This window comes from Bos javanicus, chromosome 18 (assembly GCF_032452875.1).
Source record: "Bos javanicus breed banteng chromosome 18, ARS-OSU_banteng_1.0, whole genome shotgun sequence".
Lineage (NCBI taxonomy): Eukaryota > Metazoa > Chordata > Mammalia > Artiodactyla > Bovidae > Bos > Bos javanicus.
Genome location: NC_083885.1, coordinates 63,574,077 through 63,595,954, shown reverse-complemented (window position 1 = coordinate 63,595,954; position 21,878 = coordinate 63,574,077). Strand labels below are relative to the sequence as shown.

The window sequence follows — 21,878 nt, the reverse complement described above, 5'->3', positions numbered from 1 at the left end:
GAGCCTCCTCTGCTCCTAACCCTGAGACGTGCTTGGAGAGTGTTTCTGAAACACCACAGACAAGGGCAGAAAGAAAGTTCCCCAAATGGAGGGGAACCACAGCAAAGCACGGGAGGTAGGCGGTGTGGCCCCGGCTTGGAGATCATCTGGAGGTCAGAGGAAGGTTTCCACCCATGTGGACACACAGAGGGAACCATCGTCACAGAAAAATAAAGGGAGGCAAGTATGTGGATAATTTTGTAGAAGAACAGGTGGTTACTGAAAAGAGGTGAAAATTTTCAACGTGAACAATCCAGTAGATTCAACAAGTTAAAAAGTGATGCAGCCAAGAAGGCAGCTGAGCGGCCTCGTATGAAGTCAGAGTACAGCATTGAGGAAATGGTCCAGAGTGCAGCACAGAGTGCAGACAGGGAGATTCAGGAGAGGCGGGCCTGTGCTGAGGGCCAGCGTGGTATCTGTCGTAAGTGTCAGATGGGAAGACGCTCATGACAGACGGCAACGGCTGAGGAAACAAATAATGGAGCCTCCTTTACTGACGAGACCGACCTGCGAAGGGCTGGGACTCATGCGTGTGCACGTGACACCCGAGGGCCGCCCTGCTGGCCCCTGACTGAGACTCGGCGCTCCTTACTTAGGGGCCCGGGTGGGATCACCAGCCAGGGATCCAGACACGGCACACTTGAGCTAAAGACCCCACACCCTGCAACGGAGAGCCTGTGTGGGGCAGCAACGTCAACAAATAGGTTAATTAACTACATGGTAAAAAAAGTAACATCCATATTTTGACCTTTCATAGTAAACTGAGAAACTGAAGGTTAATTTTAAAAAGTATATTGCACTGAATTACAGAATTTGAAACAGTTAATTCTAAGTAGATTTCAACTGAAAAAAAAAAAAAAATCAAGGCGGACTGGACTGAGGCCCTAAAAATGTCTTGAAATACTTCTTGTGGAAAACGCAGATTATCAAGAGAATGACCAGCCCACTGGGAGCAGACTGCCCCTACCAAAAGGGGGTGCTAAAGGATACTGGAGCCATGCCATCAGGGAATTAACCGGGAAGAGTTCCCCCTGAGTCGGAATACTTGCAAGGGGCAGAAGTGAGAGCTTCATGCAGAGCACATCCCCAGCTTCCAGGAGGTTCGGCACCGCCTCCTGCTGTGGGCTGTGCCTCAGCCACAACCCACCAGGTCCTGAGAGAGGAGGTGGGCTCTGGTGGCATGGGGCCCTTAACCTTGACAAACGTTTTCCTCTGCTAGTACTCGAGTCACACACTGGATTCCAAATAGGAAGTGTTCTCAAGCAACTTGATAAAAAGAGAATGAACATGAAAGAAGGCATTTCCAGAGGTGCAAGTTCTTGGATATTGACGGTTTTCACACAGAAAGGAATACTGAGAGATGGCAGAGAGACAGTGAGATGCAACAGAGAGGAACGCATGGCTGAAAATGGGCTTTGGAAAAGTACACAGACAAACACTTGCACGCATAAACACACCCACACGTGTGCATGGAGAGAGACGTGCGCATGCCCACCCATGTGTATATGAGTACCCAGAGTTCAGTAAAGCACGGTTAGAACTTTGTCTTTTCTAAAGAAGGGGGAGAATGCATACATGTTCAGAAATAAAAATGTAAATATGTATTTTAAGCACGAGAGCAAGTGCCTAAAATGAGAAGTGGAATAACTCCAAATGTGCCTGCTGTAATTAAATGAAAGAAAACCTTTTCAGTTTTAGTGAGGTATAATTGACAAAATTGATGCTGTAAAGAGCAATATTGCCTAGGAACCTGGAATGTCAGGTCCATGAATCAAGGCAAATTGGATGTGGTCAAACAGGAGATGGCAAGAGTGAACGTCGACATTCTAGGAATCAGCGAACTAAAAGGGACTGGAGTGGGTGAATTTAACTCAGATGATCATTATATCTACTACTATGGGCAGGAATCCCTTAGAAGAAATAAAGTAGCCATCATGGTCAACAAGAGAGTCCGAAATGCAGTACTTGGATGCAATCTCAAAAATGACAGAATGATCGCTGTTCATTTCCAAGGCAAAGCATTCAATAGCATGGTAATCGAAGCCTATGCCCCAACCAGTAAAGCTGAAGAAGCTGAACGATGCTATGAAGATCTATAAGACCTTTTAGAACTAACACCCCCCAAAATATGTCCTTTTCATTATAGGGGACTGGAATGCAAAAGTAGGAAGTCAAGAAACACCTGCAGTTACAGGCAAATTTGGCCTTGGAGTCCAGAATGAAGCAGGGCAAAGGTTAATAGAGTTTTGCCGAGAGAACGCACTGATCATAGCAAACACCCTCCTCCAACAATGCAAGAGAAGACTCTACACATGGACATCACCAGATGGTCAACACCGAAATCAGATGGATTATATTCTTTGCAGCCAAAGATGGAGAAGCTCTATACAGTCAGCAAAAACAAGACCAGGAGCTGACTGTGGCTCAGATGATGAGCTCCTTATTGCCAAATTCAGACTGATATTGAAGAAAGTAGGGAAAACCACTAGACCATTCAGGTATGACCTAAATCAAATCCCTTATGACTATACAGTGGAAGTGAGAAATAGATTTAAGGGACTAGATCTGATAGAGTGCCTGATGAACTCTGGATGGAGGTTTGTGACTTTGTATGGGAGCAGGGTTTAAGACCATCCCCATGGAAAAGAAATGCAAAAAATGGCTGTCTGAGAAGGCCTTACAAATAGTTGTGAAAAAAAGAGAAGTGAAAAGCAAAGGACAAAAGGAAAGATATTCCCATCTGAATGCAAAGTTCGAAAAAATAGCAAGGAGAGCTAAAAAAGCCTCCATCAGCAATCAATGCAAACAAATAGAGGAAAACAACAGAATGGGAAAGACTAGAGATCTCTTCAAGAAAATTAGAGATACCAAGGGAACATTTCATGCAAAGATGGGCACAATAAAGGACAGAAATGGTATGGACCTAACAGAAGCAGAAGATATTAAGAAGAGGTGGAAAGAATATATAGAAGAATTGTACAAAACAGATCTTCATGACCCAGATAATCATAATGGTCTCATCACTCACCTAGACCCCCATATCCTGGAATGTGAAGTCAAGTGGGCCTTAGGAAGCATCACTACCAACAAAGCTAGTGGAGGTGATGGAACTCCGGTTGAGCTATTTCAAATCCTGAAAGATGATGCTGTGAAAGTGCTGCACTCAAGATGCCAGCAAAGTTGGAAAACTCAGCAGTGGCCACAGGACTGGAAAAGGTCAGTTTTCATTCCAATCCCAAAGAAAGGCAATGCCAAAGAATGCTCAGACTACCGCACAAGTGCCCTCATCTCACACGCTAGTAAAGTAATGCTCAAAATTCTCCAAGCCAGGCTTCAGCAATATGTGAACCGTGAGCTTCCTGATTTTCAAGCTGGTTTTAGAAAAGGCAGAGGAACCAGAGATCAAATTACCAACATCCGCTGGATCATGGAAAAAGCAAGAGAGTTCCAGAAAAACATCTATTTCTGCTTTATTGACTATGCCAAAGCCTTTGACTGTGTGGATCACAGTAAACTGTCGAAAATTCTGAAAGAGATGGGAATACCAGACCACCTGCTCAGCCTCTTGAGAAATTTGTATGCAGGTCAGGAAGCAACAGTTAGAACTGGACATGGAACAACAGACTGGTTCCAAATAGCAAAAGAGTAGGTCAAGGCTGTATATTGTCACCCTGCTTATTTAACTTATATGCAGAGTACATCATGAGAAACCCTGGACTGGAAGAAGCACAAGCTGGAATCAAGATCGCTGGGAGAAATATCAATAACCTCAGATATGCAGATGACACCACCCTTATGGCAGAAAGTGAAGAGGAACTAAAAAGCCTCTTGATGAAAGTGAAAGAGGAGAGTGAAAAGTTGGCTTGAAGCTCAACATTCATAAAACGAAGATCATGGTATCTGGTCCCATCACTTCATGGGAAATAGATGGGGAAACAGGGGAAACAGTGTCAGGCTTTATTTTGGGGGGCTCCAAAATCACTGCAGATGGTGATTGCAGCCACGAAATTAAAAGATGCTTACTCCTTGGAAGGAAAGTTATGACCAACCTAGATATCATATTCAAAAGCAGAGACATTACTTTGCCAACAAAGGTTCGTCTAGTCAAGGCTATGGTTTTTCCTGTGGTCATGTATGGATGTGAGAATTGGACTGTGAAGAAGGCTGAGCGCCAAAGAATTGATGCTTTTGAACTGTGGTGTTGGAGAAGACTCTTGAGAGTCCCTTGGGCTGCAAGGAGATCCAATCAATCCATTCTGAAGGAGATCAGCCCTGGGATTTTTTGGAAGGACTGATGCTAAAGCTGAAACTCCAGTACTTTGGCCACCTGATGCGAAGAGTTGACTCATTGGAAAAGACTCTGATGCTGGGAGAGATTGGGAGCAGGAGAAGAAGGGGACTACAGAGGATGAGATGGCTAGATGGCATCACTGACTCGATGGACATGAGTCTGGGTGAACTCCGGGAGTAGGTGATGGACAGGGAGGCCTGGCATGCTGGGATTCATGGGGTCGCAAAGAGTTGGACACGACTGAGCAACTGAACTGAACTGAACTGAAGCTTCACGTGCCTCTCCTGGTTGGGAGGCTGTGAACAATCACATGCGTAGCACAGGAGTCTGAACAAACCTGTCAGGCAAGCTAGAAAGTCATCAGAGGGGTTTGAATTGAAACACTCCTATTATGCCCAGGAGACTTATAAACTAGAGTTGTAAGTGGATTTTCTTCATAGAGAGGTAGTCGGGTTGATTTCCTTACAGAGTATGGTGGTCGGGGATAGCCCCCTGTGAATGTCAGAGGAGTTGGTAAAAGTCACAAAATAGTAAAACAGACAGATTCTGGTTTTGGGGTAGACGCTCAGGCAGGTCTAGGGGGCCCCTCGAGCCCTGACTCTCTTTGCCTGTCAGGGCTCTCCCGCATGAACTTGTCATGGATGGGAACTCCCTTGCTGGCTCCCGGCACCTCACCAGGCCAATTAATAATGTCTGCTCTGATTCTGGCCATAAATTTGAGCTTTTTTCTATTACTCAAGCTCAATCAGAGCATCAAGAAAAGTTTCAGCAAAGGAGGAAAAATCACCCATAATTATGGGATGGATTTATATAGATAACACCAGGCTATGGTAACTTAGGTTTAAAGTCTCCTCTGTGTTGGAAACAATTAAATCATACTACGGACAATCAGTCTAGTAACACTAGAAAGTGGGGCTATGTGCCTTATAGACGGTGCCAATATATAATTTCCCTGGAAGATAAAGATTCTACAGAGCAGACTAAGTCAGGTGACCTGAGATAATACTGGGCTGCATCTAATGGAAGCTCTTAAGTCTTACTTGTGACTTTACTAATAGTGCTGGCTATGTTATTTGTATTTCACCTGTTTTATAAAATTGCTGTTTCTTGCACTGTCAAATGGGTGTGTGAGGCCTCTAATAGAATAATATATAGTGCCATATGAGATCGATGATGGTAACAGTGTAACTCTAGATATGGGAAGAAGCAACAAGAGGGAATATTTTCCTGGACCAAGAGGCTAGCCAGACAGGTGGTCCAGAGCATTTTGGATACTGTTTTATGGCCTAGTCCAGTAACAGCACATTGAGTGGCCTGTCAACAAAATCTTTGCCAAACCTGAGAACGGATATTCTCAGCACCATGGGCCAAAATGGTCATGAAATGCCCCCCTGAAAATCATGGTCAAGTTTATGAGCAAAAAGGGGCTCTGCCAACTGAAGACTGACACTTGCCATCTACAAAGACTAAATCATGGCCGCTGCAACTGCCAACTCTCAACGCCCCTGAAAGGAGTTCAGGGTGAAAACCAGGAATGAGGCACTCTGTGCTCTGGGAAAAACTAGGAGAACAGGACTTCAGATAGTTAAATCTTTTCAGGAGAAGATTTTACGAGTTCCAGTTCTTGCATCTTCTCATACCTAGAGAAACACTGACATCATTAACTGTGAAATCTGCTCTGGCTATTAGGAAAAGTTTACAATTAAAAGTCAAAATAGAGTAGCTATGGCTCAGATATCCTGGGAAATACCTAGGTGATGCTATGGGTGTACTTTCAGATTAGACCTTGTATTGCTAAACACTTGAGTTTTCTGAGTCGTGTCAGGCTTGGATGCCACCATTCTCAAAACAGTGTCTGCTGGAAGCTAGTAACTGCGACCTTACTTTTTATAAAACTAGGCAACTGGCTACCTGTCTCCCTGAAGTGCCAGGTCCAGACTGGGTTTTAGGCCTATTCTTCTAAAAAGAAATGAGATTTATTTTGTCTTCTAAATTCCAGTTATCACTCCTCCAACTACTTCTAACTGCGTCTGTTACACCAAAATGGCAGACCAAGGGATTGAGATTTTAATCATACAAGACTCAGATCTAGAACTTGGAACTCAGAAATACTTCCAATTCAGTGTCTATACTCCAAGCTGAGGCAGTCCTATGCTCCATTTGGACAGGAAATTATCCCAGTCATAGCTGCCTAGTTCCCTAAATTAAAACTGAGTAGAACTCAGTAGGGCTCTGGAGTAGAGATCTGTTCTGTGTTCTCCATTTCTTGTCTGTAGGATATAGGCTTCATTCAGCCTCCTTGACCTTCCCTGAGTTCCAAAGGGTGGATCCAAACAACTGCTAATTAGGGAAGGAAGGGGATACAGAAACAGGAGAAACAATCAAAGGTTGGTACAGCCTGCAGACAGGGTCCTGGTTCCTACTCAAAGAAATATGCATAACAATGTCTTTTTTAGTTCTTCTACAGAACTGGAGCCCCCACCCAGGTGGAGGATGGTAACTTCAGACTGAACACAAGATTCCTGGAACACAGCTCTGTTGCCCCACCACCAACCAATCAAAAAGGATCACACACCCTTCAACCCTCACCCCAAATGTTGCCTTCTGTTTCCAGGACCAGAGATGACCATCCTGTTAGGTCTCCTGTTTGGCCCTGTCTATTTCATCTCTGAGAGGAGCCAACAGTTTCACACTAAATTGCTGTTACTAAAAGGGTGGAAGCTGGTTTCAGATGTGGAACACCCCAACTTAGATCAGGGAGAGAGAGACAGACTTCTGCTCTGCTAGGGAGGCCTACGCCCATGCACAGCAGGAAGAAGTTACAGAAGAAAGAGACCTCCGCCCCAATTCCCAACAAGTATCTTGAGTGTGAAGTCTCTCAGCTGGGAGTTGTTAGGGGAAGCACACTGATTGAAACCGCCCACCCTGGCCAGGCACCACAGTAACCATTTCCATGAGTTGTATTATGACAGGAGATCCTGATAAGGAACACGGAACTAAAAAGCCGCCACCAACCTGAAGAGCTCGGGAAAGGTCTAAAGGAGACACCGCGTGTCCCTCCACTTCCCATAATCCCTCTCGCTAGCATCCATCTTGGCTGAGCGATGCGTGTGCCACCAGGGAAGACTCTGAATTAGAGTGATTGGTCAAAGACCACCTGGAAACTAATCCCATCACCATAAAACCCCACACTGTGAGCCACGTGGCAGAGCAGTTCTCCTGGGTTCCCTTACCCTACTGCTCTCCACCCGGGTGCCCTTTCCCAATAAAATCTCTTGCTTTTTCAGCACATGTGTCTCCTTGGACAATTCATTTCTGAGTGTTAGACAAGAGCCCAGTTCCGGGCCCTGAAAGGGGTCCTCCTTGCAACAGTTCTTGTCGGTTTTCTGCTCATCTGAGGTGTTGCAGCTCACTAGCTGGATTCTTCAGTTTGCATAAATGTCATGAGGCCCAGATAATCCCGGTTTATCAGTGTTTCTGAGTGAGTTGAGGGCTGGGAGTTCCCAATCGGCCATCTTGCATAAAGTGCTGATTAAAGTTTCTGAAATGTGTCACAGTGAGGCCAGAAATGGGAAATAGAAACGATAGGTAACTAGTGTGCGTGCTCAGTCACTACAGCCGTGTCTGACTCTTTGCGACCCCACGGCCTGTAGCCTGCCATGCTCCTCTGTGCATGGGATTCTCCAGGCAGGAATACTGGAGGGGGTGGCCATGCCCTCCTCCAGGGGATCTTCCCCAACCAGGGACTGAACCCAAGTCTCTTATGTCTCCTGCACTGGCAGGTGGGCTCTTCACCACTAGTGCCCCCTGGGAAGCCCTGATAGTCCACATACACGGAAAACCGAGAAGAGTAAGCAGGTATCGGGCGCCGTTTTGGAATGAGAGAAACGGAGTGATGGTAGGCTGCACTGGGGCTCCCCAGGCGGCTCAGGGGTAAAGAACCTGCCTGCCAGCGCAGGAGGTGCAGAGACTCGAGTTCGATCCCTGGGTGGGGAAGATCCCCTGGAGAAGGACATGGCAGCCCACCTACGTATTCTTGCCTAGAGAATCCATGGACAGAGGAGCCTGGCAGGCTACTGTCTGTGGAATCACAAAGAGTTGGATACGACTGAGCGCGCGCGCGCGCGCACACACACACACACACACACACACACACACACACGAAGAGACTACAGACCCAGACAACACCGCCTGCCCACTCCCCAGACCAGGGTGCCCCCTCCCTCGGTTCTGCAGTTTGTGTGTGTAGTCTTCAGGGTTTTGTAAATGCAGTATCACGTCATCTGCATACACGGACAGTTTTGCCTCCTCCCTGCCGCCAAGTTGAATCGTTTTTTGTTTTTTGCCTGATTGCTCTCACTAGGACTTCCAGTGGTATGTTGAACACAAATGGTGAGAGTGGGCATCCTTATCTTGTCCCATAGTTTTGAAAGGCTTTCAGCTTTTTACCTTTGAGTACTGTGTTGACTGTGTGCTTGTCATAAATAGGATGTCTCACTTTGGCTAGACTTTTTATGATGAATGTGTTGCAGGAAGGCGGACCCCTTCCAGGGCCCAGAACTGGGCTCTTGTCTAACACTCAGAAATGAATTGTCCGAGGAGACACATGTGCTGAAAAAGCAAGAGATTTTATTGGGAAAGGGCACCCGGGTGGAGAGCAGTAGGGTAAGGGAACCCAGGAGAACTGCTCTGCCACGTGGCTCACAGTGTGGGGTTTTATGGTGATGGGATTAGTTTCCAGGTGGTCTTTGACCAATCACTCTAATTCAGAGTCTTTCCTGGTGGCACACGCATCGCTCAGCCAAGATGGATGCTAGCGAGAGGGATTATGGGAAGTGGAGGGACACGCGGTGTCTCCTTTAGACCTTTCCTGAACTCTTCCGGTTGGTGGTGGCTTATTAGTTCCGTGTTCCTTATCAGGATCTCCTGTCATGAAACAACTCATGCAAATGGTTACTGTGGTGCCTGGTCAGGGTGGGCGGTTTCAATCAGTGTGCTTCCCCTAACAACTCCCCGCTGAGAGACTTCATACTGAAGATACTTGTTGGGAATTGGGGCGGAGGTCTCTTTCTTCTGTAACTTCTTCCTGCTGTGCATGGGCATAGGCCTGCCTAGCAGAGCAGAAGTCTGTCTCTCTGTCCCTGATCTAAGTTGGGGTGTTCCACATCTGAAACCAGCTTCCACCCTTTTAGTAACAGCAATTTAGTGTGAAACTGTTGGCTCCTCTCAGAGATGAAATAGACAGGGCCAAACAGGAGACCTAACAGGATGGTCATCTCTGGTCCTGGAAACAGAAGGCAACATTTGGGGTGAGGGTTGAAGGGTGTGTGATCCTTTTTGATTGGTTGGTGGTGGGGCAACAGAGCTGTGTTCCAGGAATCTTGTGATCAGTCTGAAGTTACCACCCTCCACCTGGGTGGGGGCTCAAAGACACTGTTATGCATATTTCTTTGAGTAGGAACCAGGACCCTGTCTGCAGGCTGTACCAACCTTTGATTGTTTCTCCTGTTTCTGTATCCCCTTCCTTCCCTAATTAGCAGTTGTTTGGATCCACCCTTTGGAACTCAGGGAAGGTCAAGGAGGCTGAATGAAGCCTATATCCTGCAGACAAGAAATGGAGAACACAGAACAGATCTCTACTCCAGAGCCCTACTGAGTTCTACTCAGTTTTAATTTAGGGAACTAGGCAGCTGTGACTGGGATAATTTCCTGTCCAAATGGAGCATAGGACTGCCTCAGCTTGGAGTATAGACACTGAATTGGAAGTATTTCTGAGTTCCAAGTTCTAGATCTGAGTCTTGTATGATTAAAATCTCAATCCCTTGGTCTGCCATTTTGGTGTAACAGACGCAGTTAGAAGTAGTTGGAGGAGTGATAACTGGAATTTAGAAGACAAAATAAATCTCATTTCTTTTTAGAAGAATAAGCCTAAAACCCAGTCTGGACCTGGCACTTCAGGGAGACAGGTAGCCAGTTGCCTAGTTTTATAAAAAGTAAGGTCGCAGTTACTAGCTTCCAGCAGACACTGTTTTGAGAATGGTAGCATCCAAGCCTGACACGACTCAGAAAACTCAAGTGTTTAGCAATACAAGGTCTAATCTGAAAGTACACCCATAGCATCACCTAGTTATTTCCCAGGATATCTGAGCCATAGCTACTCTATTTTGACTTTTAATTGTAAACTTTTCCTAATAGCCAGAGCAGATTTCACAGTTAATGATGTCAGTGTTTCTCTAGGTATGAGAAGATGCAAGAATTGGAACTCGTAAAATCTCGTCCTGAAAAGACCTAACTATCTGAAGGCCTGTTCTGCCAGTTTTTCCCAGAGCACAGAGTGCCTCATTCCTGGTTTTCACCGTGAACTCCTTTCAGGGGCGTTGACAGTTGGCAGTTGCAGCGGCCATGATTTAGTCTTTGTAGATGTAGATGGCAAGTGTCAGTTTTCAGTTGGCAGAGCCCCCTTTTACTCATAAACTTGACCATGATTTTCAGGGGGGCATTTCATCCCATGGTGCTGAGAATGTCCATTCTCAGGTTTGGCAAAGATTTTGTTGACAGGCCACTCAATGTGCTGTTACTGGACTAGGCCATAAAACAGTATCCAAAATGCTCTGGACCACCTGTCTGGCTAGCCTCTTGGTCCAGGAAAATATTCCCTCTTGTTGCTTCTTCCCATATCTAGAGTTACACTGTTACCATCATCGATCTCATATGGCACTATATATTATTCTATTAGAGGCCTCACACACACATTTGACAGTGTAAGAAACAGTAATTTTGTAAAACAGGTGAAATACAAATAACATAGCCAGCAGTATTAGTAAAGTCACAAGTAAGACTCAAGTTAAGAGCTTCCATTAGATGTAGCCCAGTATATCTCAGGTCACCTGACTTAGTCTGCTCTGTAGAATGTTTATCTTCCAGGGAAATTGTATATTGGCACCGTCTACAAGGCACATAGCCCCATTTTCTAGTGTTACTAGACTGACTGTCCTTAGTATGATTTAATTGTTTCCAACACAGAGGAGACTTTAAACCTAAACTACCACAGCCTGGTGTTATCTATATAAATCCATCCCATAATTATGGGTGAATTTTCCTCCTTTGCTGAAACTTTCTTGTTGTTCTGATTGAGCTTGAGTAATAGAAAAAAGCTCAAATTTATGGCCAGAGTCAGAGCAGCCATTATTAATTGGTCTGGTGAGGGGATCCCATCTAGTAATATCACAGTAACCTGAATATGACTATATTGTAGTAGAGAAATTTAACAAGGTAACCCAGAACTAGACACAGGTAATTGGCCACAAATCCAACAATTGAATTGATTTCTAAAACTAGCATAGAATCAGGCCTATGATAGAAAAGCATTTGATTTATATGCAAAGGTCTAAGAAGTCAAGAAAACATAAATGGTCGTATGAATCAGGTCCAGCATCTTGGGCAAGCTGTCTACCTCTGATGTCGTCATCTTCTCATCCTGGTGTAGTGTAGTTTCTCCTGCTTAAGCATCATTTTAAGGTGAAATCAGGTCAGCTGTCTTCTCTGTAAACCAATCCAGTGTAGGGGCCTTTGGAAGTGGGAATTAATCTAAGAATTAATTTCCCTTCAGTTTCATTGTGTGTGAGCTAGGTAAGAGTACCTGGTAAAAAAGTCCTTCCATCCAGGTTGGAGACAGTCCCTTAAATTATGTCTTTTTCCAGCCCTGGTTGCAGGTCATGAGGCATCTGATCTTCATCCAAAGATAGATTACTGAGATAAGCTTCAGAAACAAACTTAGGGTGTTCTTTAAGAATTCAATTAAATTGTACATTAATATCACGTAACAGCAAAGAACTATCTAAGAGATGAGTCTTACTAGATGCAGACCTCCATTAACAAACTTGGATTTAACATTTTTTGAAATATCTTTTTCTCTCTAGAGTTACCCTCATTTTTATCAAATATAACCAAATGAAGGCTAGCTTGTTTGAAAAATAGGTCTGTTCTCACTAATTTTGGTCTGGTGATTTTTATAACCATAATTGATTATGGACTTTTTATTTTGCTGAAACATTTATAGAGTCTCAGACTGAACTTTTAAAATAAAACACGGCTGGGAAACTCACACCAAAGGCTTATCACAGATTTTGCCTAACAAATCTAAGTGAATTCTTCCCTTTTTAAGGTTTCAAAAATTTCTTGAGATCTTTGTACCCATGAGATAACATTCCTAACTCATTTGATAAAATTACTGGAAACCTAAGAATTTCCCATTTTTTGGAGGAGTCACATAGAGAGAAAACATAATTGTTTTGTTTATAACATTTAATTTTACCAAAGTTTTGTCCTAATTCATTTGAGGGGAAGGTTTTCCCTACTCCCTGAAAACCCGTAATTTTTCAGATAGAAACCATAAAAGTTATAAGCATATTTGCTGCTTCATTCAGTCCTTTTGTTAACTTTTGTGAAGTCATCAGGTTTTCTGTTAGAATACCAGGACATATCAGAATGTTAAGAACCCCATATAATTTCCAGGATATCTGTATTAGTAATTTTACCATACATTATAACATGAGCGGATTTATTACTCATTTGATAATCTTTTTCATATGATTTAACCAACCAAATAAACACAGTTTAATATCTCTCTTTGGGATGTTTCAGGGGCCCTCTGAAGCATCCCAAAGTTAGCTAGAGGTCAAAGGAACTTCAAAAGAATTCGATTTAGGAAGTTTTACCGAAAAGATCAATTAAAAGCGTTTAGAACATTTGGTCAGATTTAGTCAACGTCGATGGGTGCATCATTTAGCTTGTTGATATGTCACAATGGGCGTAAATACCCAGGTTCAAGGTCTAGTGAAAGGCAGCTCCGCCATCTTGGACCTAGTTGGCTCTAACCAGTTTTCTTATGGCTGTGTCATTCCTAACAAAATCCATTTATCTAACTAGTTGTAATCCAATTTTAGAAAATCCTGATCATGCATAACTCTTTTTAATATTTTTCATACCCCCTTTTTTTAAACTGAAAACACACTTCCTACTTCCCTTTAGCAACCAAGAACTAACTTTTATATTAGTATTTTATAGATTGGTGACCATAAATACCAGTGATAATTTCTAAAACCCTTGCTTTCTTAGAACATTTTAGGATGGCACCAAACATTATTCATTTATAGTCCCAAATCTCTTTAATTTCTCTGTAAAAGGAAATGAGTGTTTAGTAGTAAATGTTTTAAAATCTTATTTTATTTGGAAATGACCTAACTACTCAATAGACTTCCAACACTTAGCACACTTGGCACAACCCTTAGAAATTTAAGTTACGCCAATCTGGAGAGAGTATTTTAGACAGATATTTCTAAAGAATAATTATTCTTAATAGAATTTATATAAAAGCTCATATCTCATTTACATTTTTTAGAAGTTACTTCACTCGAGGTAATTTCCTTGTTGACAGACTTGTAACAGATATAATATTTAACTTAAATTAAACCTAGGTACAATGAAAATATTCTATTTAGTGTTAATTACTCTAAGACATGTCTATATTAGATAGGTCAACAAACAAACATTAATATCAGGTATTTAATACTGAATATTCCCCAGTTCACATGAACCTGGAATTTATCGTTTAATTTAGAATTATTTGATTTGTAAGCGCTTACCTTTTTTAAGCCAAATAAATAGAGCTCATTTACAAATTAACCTCAAAAATATTACCCAGAGACAAATACATACCAAGACATATTTATACAGACACAGTGCAAGATCTAGCTTCATTTTCTAAGTTTAGTCATAAATTAGATATTACAATATAAAATTTACTAGTTTATGAAAAAAAAAAACAGTTGAAATAAATAAAAATTTAAAAATCTTTTTCCCTTTTCCCTCAGTCTCAGGACTTAGAGATGGTCTAGATAAGTGTTCCTGAGAGCCCTGGTCTCAAGGCACAGGGAAAGAAAATCAAGTTCTAACAAAATGCCAGCAGGTCTAAACCAAATGGTGGCCAGACAAAGCAAAATGACGATCAAAAATAACACAGAACACAGAGTTAAAACACACACATATAAACCTGGGAGTCTTCATCAGACACTCCCTTAAATACAAGAATACAGTATCTCAGAAAACCTCCTATAGAGACACAGAACTTCAGATCAAAGATTTCAAAGGGAGGAAAGGAAGCCAGGTTGAAAGAAGAAGGGGGAGGAGGCGGGAGAGGGGGCAAAAGGGGTGGCCTTACAGACGTCTCCTGCCACCTACAGACACCCAGGTGTGATGGGACGTTTCCCTGGGCCTCCAGAGAAGGGAGGACTAGAACTCAGCCCTACCAGAAATCAGACCAGACCAGAATCAGAATTCGAGTTCTCTGCCAAGAGGAGGTGATCAGTCTCCAATCCTCAGCTCAGGCTGAGGGCCCTTCGACCAGATTCCTGCGTCCAGGACCAGGGGACTAGAAAAACAGGGAAGGATAGGAAGGGTTAAGGAGAGGAAAGAGAGAGGGAAGAAGAGAGAGGTCAATAAAGTCTCTTCTTCCTTACTGGTCGGGGCACTCTGGCCAGTTGTCTGCATCAGGAGGAGACCAGGGACAAAAGGGTCCCAGTTGTGGCCGCTGGGTCTGGTCCATTGTCAGGCAAGCTGACCCCTGAGTACCCTGAGTGGTCAGGATGTCAGTCTCAGCCAAGAAGAGTCCCCACCAGAGTTGCCATTTGTTGCAGGAAGGAGGACCCCTTCCAGGGCCCGAAACTGGGCTCTTGTCTAACACTCAGAAATGAATTGTCTGAGGAGACACATGTGCTGCAAAAGCAAGAGATTTTATTGGGAAAGGGCACCTGGGTGGAGAGCAGTAGGGTAAGGGAACCCAGGAGAACCGCTCTGCCCTGTGGCTCACAATGTCGGGTTTTATGGTGATGGGATTAGTTTCCGTGTGGTGTTTGGCCAATCATTCTACTTCAGAGTCTTTCCTGGTGGCGCACGCATCGCTCAGCCAAGATGCATGCTAGCGAGAGGGATTCTGGAAAGTGGACGGAAACACGGTGTCTCCTTTAGACCTTTCCTGAACTCTTCTGGTTGGTGGCGGCTTATTAGTTCCATATTCCCTATCAGGATCTCCTGTCATAAAACAACACATGCAAATGGTTACTATGGTGCCTGGCCAGGGTGGGCGGTTTCAATCAGTGTGCTTCCCCTAACAACTGGATGTTGAATTTTATCAGTGCTTTCTCTGAACCTATCAAGATGAGCATGTTGTTTTGTCTTTTCTCTTGTTGATGTGGTGATTCACATTGATCGATTTGCACGTGTTGAATTATCCTTGTGACCCTGGTATGAATCCAGGTTGATCATGGTGTGTGATTCTTTTTGTGTGTTGTTGAATTCGGTTAGCTAATATTTTGTTGTGCGTTTTGCATGTATGTTCATAGAGCACTTTGTTCTGTAAGTTTTCTTTTTTGGTTGTGTCTTTGTCTGGTTTAGGCATCGGGGTGACGGTGGCTCATAGAAAGATTTTGGGAGTGTTTCGTCTTCTTCAGTCTCCTGGGAGAGTGTGAAGAAGGTCATATAAGTTCCTCTTTGTTAGTTTGGTAGAAGTCCCCCGTGAAGCCATCCAGTTCTGGCCTCTGGTTTGCATGGGGTTTTCATGGATTCTGTGTCGCTTACAGTGGCCGGTCTGTTCAGGCTGTCTGCGTCTTCTTGCCTCCGTTCTGGCGGGCTGTGTGTCTCTAGAGACTCGTGTGTGTCTTCCAGGTTTGCTGTTGGATGGCTCAGCACACAGTGGTTCTTAGTACTCTCTTATAAACTTTTGTATCTCTGAGATATCAATTTTAAAAATTAATTATTAATTAGTTTTGGCTGTGCTGGACTTCCCTGGTGGCTCAGATGGTAAAGAATCTGCCTGCAATGCAGGAAACCTGGGTTCGATCCCTGGGTGGGGAAGATCCCCTGGAGGAGGGCAATGCAACCCACTCCAGTATTCTCACCTGGAGAATCTCACGGACAGAGGAGCCTGGTGGGCTACAGTCCATGCGGTCTCAGAGTTGGACACGCCTGAGGGACAGAGGACGGTGCTGGGTCTTCCTCGCTGCCCAGGGGCTTTCCTCCCGTTGAGCTGAGCTCAGGAAGCTTTTCTCTTCGCTGCGGTGCCTGGGCTCCTTGCTTTGATGGCGTGTCTTGTTGCAGGGCAGGGCTCTGGGCCCGCGGGCTCAGCATTTGCGGCCAGCGCGGGATCTTCTCGCAGCAGGGACGGAACCCGCGTCCCCTGCGTTGGCAGCTGGATTCTTATCCGCCAAGCCACCAGGGAAACCCGGTAGCAGCTCTTGTTCCTCCCGTCTCAGTTCTTATTTTGTGTATTGAGTCCCACGTAATGCCTTTTGAATTTGATGTGATGCACTGGACTCCTACAGTCGTGTTTCACTTATTCACCATCATGCTTGAAAACTGACCTGTGTTCCTGTAGCAGTCCAGCTTTGTGCGTTTTTTGTATAAAATTACGTCACATATATACACACCAAACCATTCATTTTGGTGAAAGTGATTTCTGTAACTTTTCCTACTGTGAACAACCCACGTGTCCACATACTGCTTGTACATGTGTGGCCGTGCACGCATCTTCCTCTGGGTTATACAACTGTGGGCCAGTGCTGTGTCTTCCCTTTAACTGAGAGTTGCTGTCGACTCTCCAGATTGACCGGGCTGATGAGTACACCTGCCCCTGATGTGCTGGGATTCGTCAGAGTCAGCCTTGTCTCCTCCATCGTTTTCTCTTTCCCTCTCTTACAGATGAACTAGGAGGTGGGCATCTCATTTCAGGGTCCCTGGGGCATAAAACTGAGGTGCAGACGATCCTATATGATTGTAATGAGAAGGACACATCTGTGCCCATGGGGCCATCGGTGGGGGCTTGCTACACCAGACTCGCCCTGTAGGAAAATCCACCTGCTCCTTCCTTCCCACCCGGCCTTCAGCACATTCACCCGGGCTCCTTGAGGTTGGCCACGGAGTGCGTTCGCCCCAAAGGAGACACACAGTTCACACTGGGCTCTTTAAGCATTTATTGCCTAATGATTTTGTCTGTGCTGGGTCTGTGTTGCTGCGGGGGTGTGTCTGGTTATGTGAGTGGGGCTGTTCCCTCACTTTGGTGTCTGGGCATCTGCAGCACTGGCCTCTCTGGCGGTGCATGGGCTCCAGGACGTGCCGGCCTCTGTCGCTGCGGCTCATGGATTCAGTTGCTCCCTGGCGTGTGGGGTGTTCAGGATCACGGATTGAACCCGTGTCTCTTGCATTGGCTGGCAGATTCTTCACTACCAGGGAAACCCCATATCAAGGCTCTTTACAAAACGATATATTCCTGAGCTCATTTACCAGTGTAGCCCTGACGGTCACTTCAAACGCCAGGGTGTCCCTTCACACTGACAGTGTTTCTGGAGAGACTACAGCGGGTGTCCTCGGACAAGGAGGAGGGGCATGCAGGGTCCAGAGGGGGCTCAGGGAAGAGTTTAGGATCCAACTGTTCCAAACAGGGCCCCATTTAACCCATTTATTCAGTTACTTTAACAGCATTCTGTTTCTGAGAAGAGATGGAGGTCATTGCGCACACCAGAGAGGGCGGGCATGAAAATGAGGCTCACATCCTCCATGCGAGTGGACACAGCCTGCGGGCATGCAGGGTGAGGACCCACCCCTGCCATGTGGGATGCGCCTCGGGCCAGGGGTGAGAGCAGCCGGGAGCCGGGGTGTCCTCCCCAGGAGGGAGGGGGCCCTGTGAGCAGAGGCCGAGCCCCCTGGGGACGCCTGGGCCTCCTCCCACCCTGCGGCTCATCTCTCCCCCAGGGTCAGAGGCTCATCCAGAAGCTCCTACACCGGAAGCTCGCGCCCCGGGCTCCTGCGCTCTGGGTGGTGCGGGGTCCCGGTGCTCAGCTCCGGGCTGCGTCTCGGGCTCCTCCGTGGTCGTGCCGAGCCTGGCAGAGAAGGATCCCGAGGAGCAGCAGGACCGAAGCCGCGAGGCCCATACGGGTGGAGATTCTGCACCGTGTAGTCTGGGGTGAGGGTGCACATGTCAGCGCCGGCCCCGTTACTCACTGTGTGTGCCCAGGGCACCGGCCTCCCGTGAGAAGACGCAGCCCCGAGCCCAACTCCCGACAGGGACGCTGTCCTTGTTCACACTCGCGGGTCTGACAGCGGTGCTGGGGGAGGGTATCAGCCGAGCCCGAGTGTCGTGAAGGGAGGCTGTGGGTGGGCCGTGTCCTCCTCGGGAGACTCCTGGGGTCTCTCTATCTTACTGTCTCAGACGTTCCTGTCAGGACCCTGAGCTGAAGGAGCTCGGACAGCACAGGGTGGGGTGGGGCCCTCCCCTGAGCAGTGGTCTGTGGGGTCCCGGGGTGGACCCCTATGAGCGGTGGTCTGTGGGGTCCCAGGGTGGGGCCCGCCCCTGAGTGGTGTTTGCAGGGTCCTGGGGTGGGACCCCGCCCCTGATCAGTGGTCCGTGGGGTCCCGGGGTGGGACCCAACGGTGGCTCCCACGGATCCACCTCCCCCTACAGACGCTCGCTCAGCCCTCTGTGTCTGCCAGCTGGACTCTGCCCGGGGGAGGAGGTGATCCCTGCAGCCTCCGGGGGCAGGATGTGGTGGGGGCGGACCTGCTTCTCCACAGACTGAACCCCATCCAGCAGCCTCAGGCCCCTGCAGCCTGTGGCTCTGGCGCCATCTCTGCCTGACTCCCCGCTGCCCCTTGACGATCTGAGGGGCCTTGTCCTCCCAGAGAATGTTAAAATGCCCTGGGGTGGGCTGTCTCCCCTGAGCAGAGAGCCCCGAGACTCCCCAGGTTCGGATCTGGGTCTGTGGCTGGGAGACTGGGTCCTGGGAATGAGCCCAGGAAGGCGTACGCCGGGCTGACCCGAGGACCCCACCTCACCCACCTCTGCCCTGCACAGCCCTGTGGCCTCCCCGAGACCCTCACACTGCCCACCTGCCCCTCCGGGACCCCAGTGCGGGAGGAAGGGAAGGGGCGCGGGCTCCGAGGCCCCTCCCTCAGGGGGCCCTCCTTCAGCGCCCCCTCCTCCACCACCGTCCTGCGCTCCCAGGGCAGAGCCCCGAGCTGCTGAGTTGACGGACAGACTGGGCCTCACCTGCGACCACGAGCGCCAGGGGCTCACTGGGCTGTGACAGCAGGTAGGGGTCTGTGCTGAGTGAGCCGTAGCATCTGTAGGTGCCCCCGTGGGCTGAGGTCACAGGGCTCAAGGAGAACTCGGCCTGGTACCGCCCGGCTTGGTCCTGGGAGCGCAGACGCAGGGGGCGATGGGCTGCCCCCTCCTTGGACAGAAGGAAGGTGTCCGTCTGTTTCCTGACTGACACAGCAGGGCCACATTCTCCCCCGGGGCCACCGAGGGGCGCGGCTGCACCGAGAGGGAGGGTCTGTCTCTGAGCCGTCCTGCAGAGAGGAAGGGGGTGCGGGCACCGGCCCAGGTTCTGAGCGAGACTCCGCGGGCCTCTCTGGCCCCTCAGCGCTGTCTCTATATCTCAGTCTCTCCCCTCCCCAACCCCTGTCTCTCTGTCCCTCCCTGGGACCCCTCCCCCTCGTCCCAGCCTCACCCCTGGGGCTCCCCGGTGGGGCCTGTGCAGAGTCTGGTCTCCGACTGACCTGCTGGCTCCTCACCTGCCACCAGCAGCTCCAGGGTCTCACTGGGGGCCGACCACTCGGAGGAGAGTCCGTGTCCACCATAGCATCTGTACTGGCCCCTGTGGAAGGTGCCCACGGGGCCCAGGGGGAAGTCGGCCTGATAGAGCCCCCCCTGGGGTCTCTGGGCAGGGCGCTGGGGGAGGTCCTGTCTCCCCTTCTTGGACAGAGCGAATGTGGTGTAGCCGACGTCAGAGCGACACTGGAGGGTCAGGTTCTGTCCAGAGGTGACCACAGGGCCCTGCGGGGTCAGGAGGGAGGGCTTCCCAGACAGCCCTGGGGAGAGACACGCACTGGGTTGTAGGGACCACTTCCCCCGTGGACCCCCTCTCCCAACCCGGCCCCAGGCCTCGTCGTGTCTCAGTCTGTGTGTCTGTCCTGTGAGCCCCACGCTCCTCTCCCCAGCCTCTCACAGGGGCTCCCCTGGGAGCAGAGACCCCAGTACGTTGTCTTGTCTGCACAAATGTATGGGGTCAGGACGGGATTCCTCACCTGGGACCAGGAGCTCCAGGGGGTCGCTGGGGGCTGACCACACCTGGGGCGTGTCCCTGTAAAAGCCGTAGCATCTGAACGTCCACCCATGCCCGGGGGTCACGGGGCCCACGGGGTACAGGGCCTGGGTCTGCCCGTTGAGCATTCGCTGTCCATCCAGGGCCCGAGAGGACTCGTCTTCTCCTTCCTTGGTTAGAAGGAATCTGTTAAATCCCTGATGGGAGCCACACTGGAGGGTCACATTCCCTCCCGACATCACTACAGGGCTCGGCAGGGCTGAGAGGCTGGGTTTGCCGTAGGGTGCTAGGAGAGAAGGAGGCAGCTGGTTCCGTGGGGCCCCCACCCTCTCCTCCCCTCCCCTCCCCAGGGCTGGGCTGTGAGAGGGACAGCCCCTGAGAGCAGACCCCTCCCGAGGGCAGAGCCCAAGGCCCCCGAGTGTCCCTCACGTGTCACCACCAGCTCCAGGGGGTCACTGCGCTCTGACCAGCCAGTGCGGGTTCCATAGTAGCAGTGATAGCTCCCTGCGTGGTCCTCTCTCATGTATAGGATGGAGAACCTGGCCTTGTCCCCGGGCTCCAGGGGTTTCTGTCTGTCCCAGAGATCTGGGTTTCCCTCTTTATCCAGATGGAACTCCTGGGCCCCCGGGGGACCCTGACACCAGATGGTCACGGGGCTCCCCCAGGAGACCACAGAGCCCGGCTCAGCCCAGATGGTGGGTTTGGGGAGGGTCCCTGGAAGGAAATCAGAGGCGGGCTCACCAGGCATCCCCCCCAGGTTCCGGCTCTCAGCCCAGACCTCCCAGATCCCCCTCCATGACCCCCGAGCTGCCCTCCCCCTGCCCACGGCCTGGGGGTGACCTTGTCCCCACGAGAGGAGGGAGCTGGGCCCTGGGACAGACTCACCGGCCTGTACCTGGGTCCTCAGCCCCACACTCAGTCCTGGAAGAGAGCGCCCTGTGAGAGGTGTGCCCTCAGCTCTGAGCAGCGCCTCTCCACCCGGGGAGTCTCCTGGGCCCTGGGGTGCCCTGATGGAGCAGGCTAGCTGGAGGTCCCTCCAGACCAGGGCTCCCCCTACCCCTCCCATCTCACCAAGGCAGAGCAGGGCGGGGAGCACGGGGGCCATGGCATCTCTTCCCTGCAGTCCCGGCTGTGAGGATGGAGGAGACCTGGGTGTCCTCCGGACAGACGGACCACAGGGTGTGTCCTCTCCAAGGCTGGGGCTTCCTGTCACGTGGCTGTCACATCAGTGTCCCCACAGGAAGGGGAACAGCCTCTTCTTGAAAGCCAGGCGTTGTTCCTGTGACAGTCTCAGTGTGTTCCTGAGACACCCGTTTCAGGTGTGGGCAAGCAAGGCATGTCCTTCCCTCTGCGAGCCTCCCCTCAGGGTCTGCTTCCTCCTCTGCCCACCCATC

General features: G+C 48.6%; 1 pseudogene; it reads right to left on the bottom strand.

Annotated features, from left to right (window-relative positions):
• Nucleotides 1-17,826: 17,826 nt before the first annotated feature.
• LOC133231134 (leukocyte immunoglobulin-like receptor subfamily A member 6) overlaps nt 17,827-21,878 on the bottom strand; it is a 43,518-nt pseudogene continuing 39,466 nt past the window's right edge.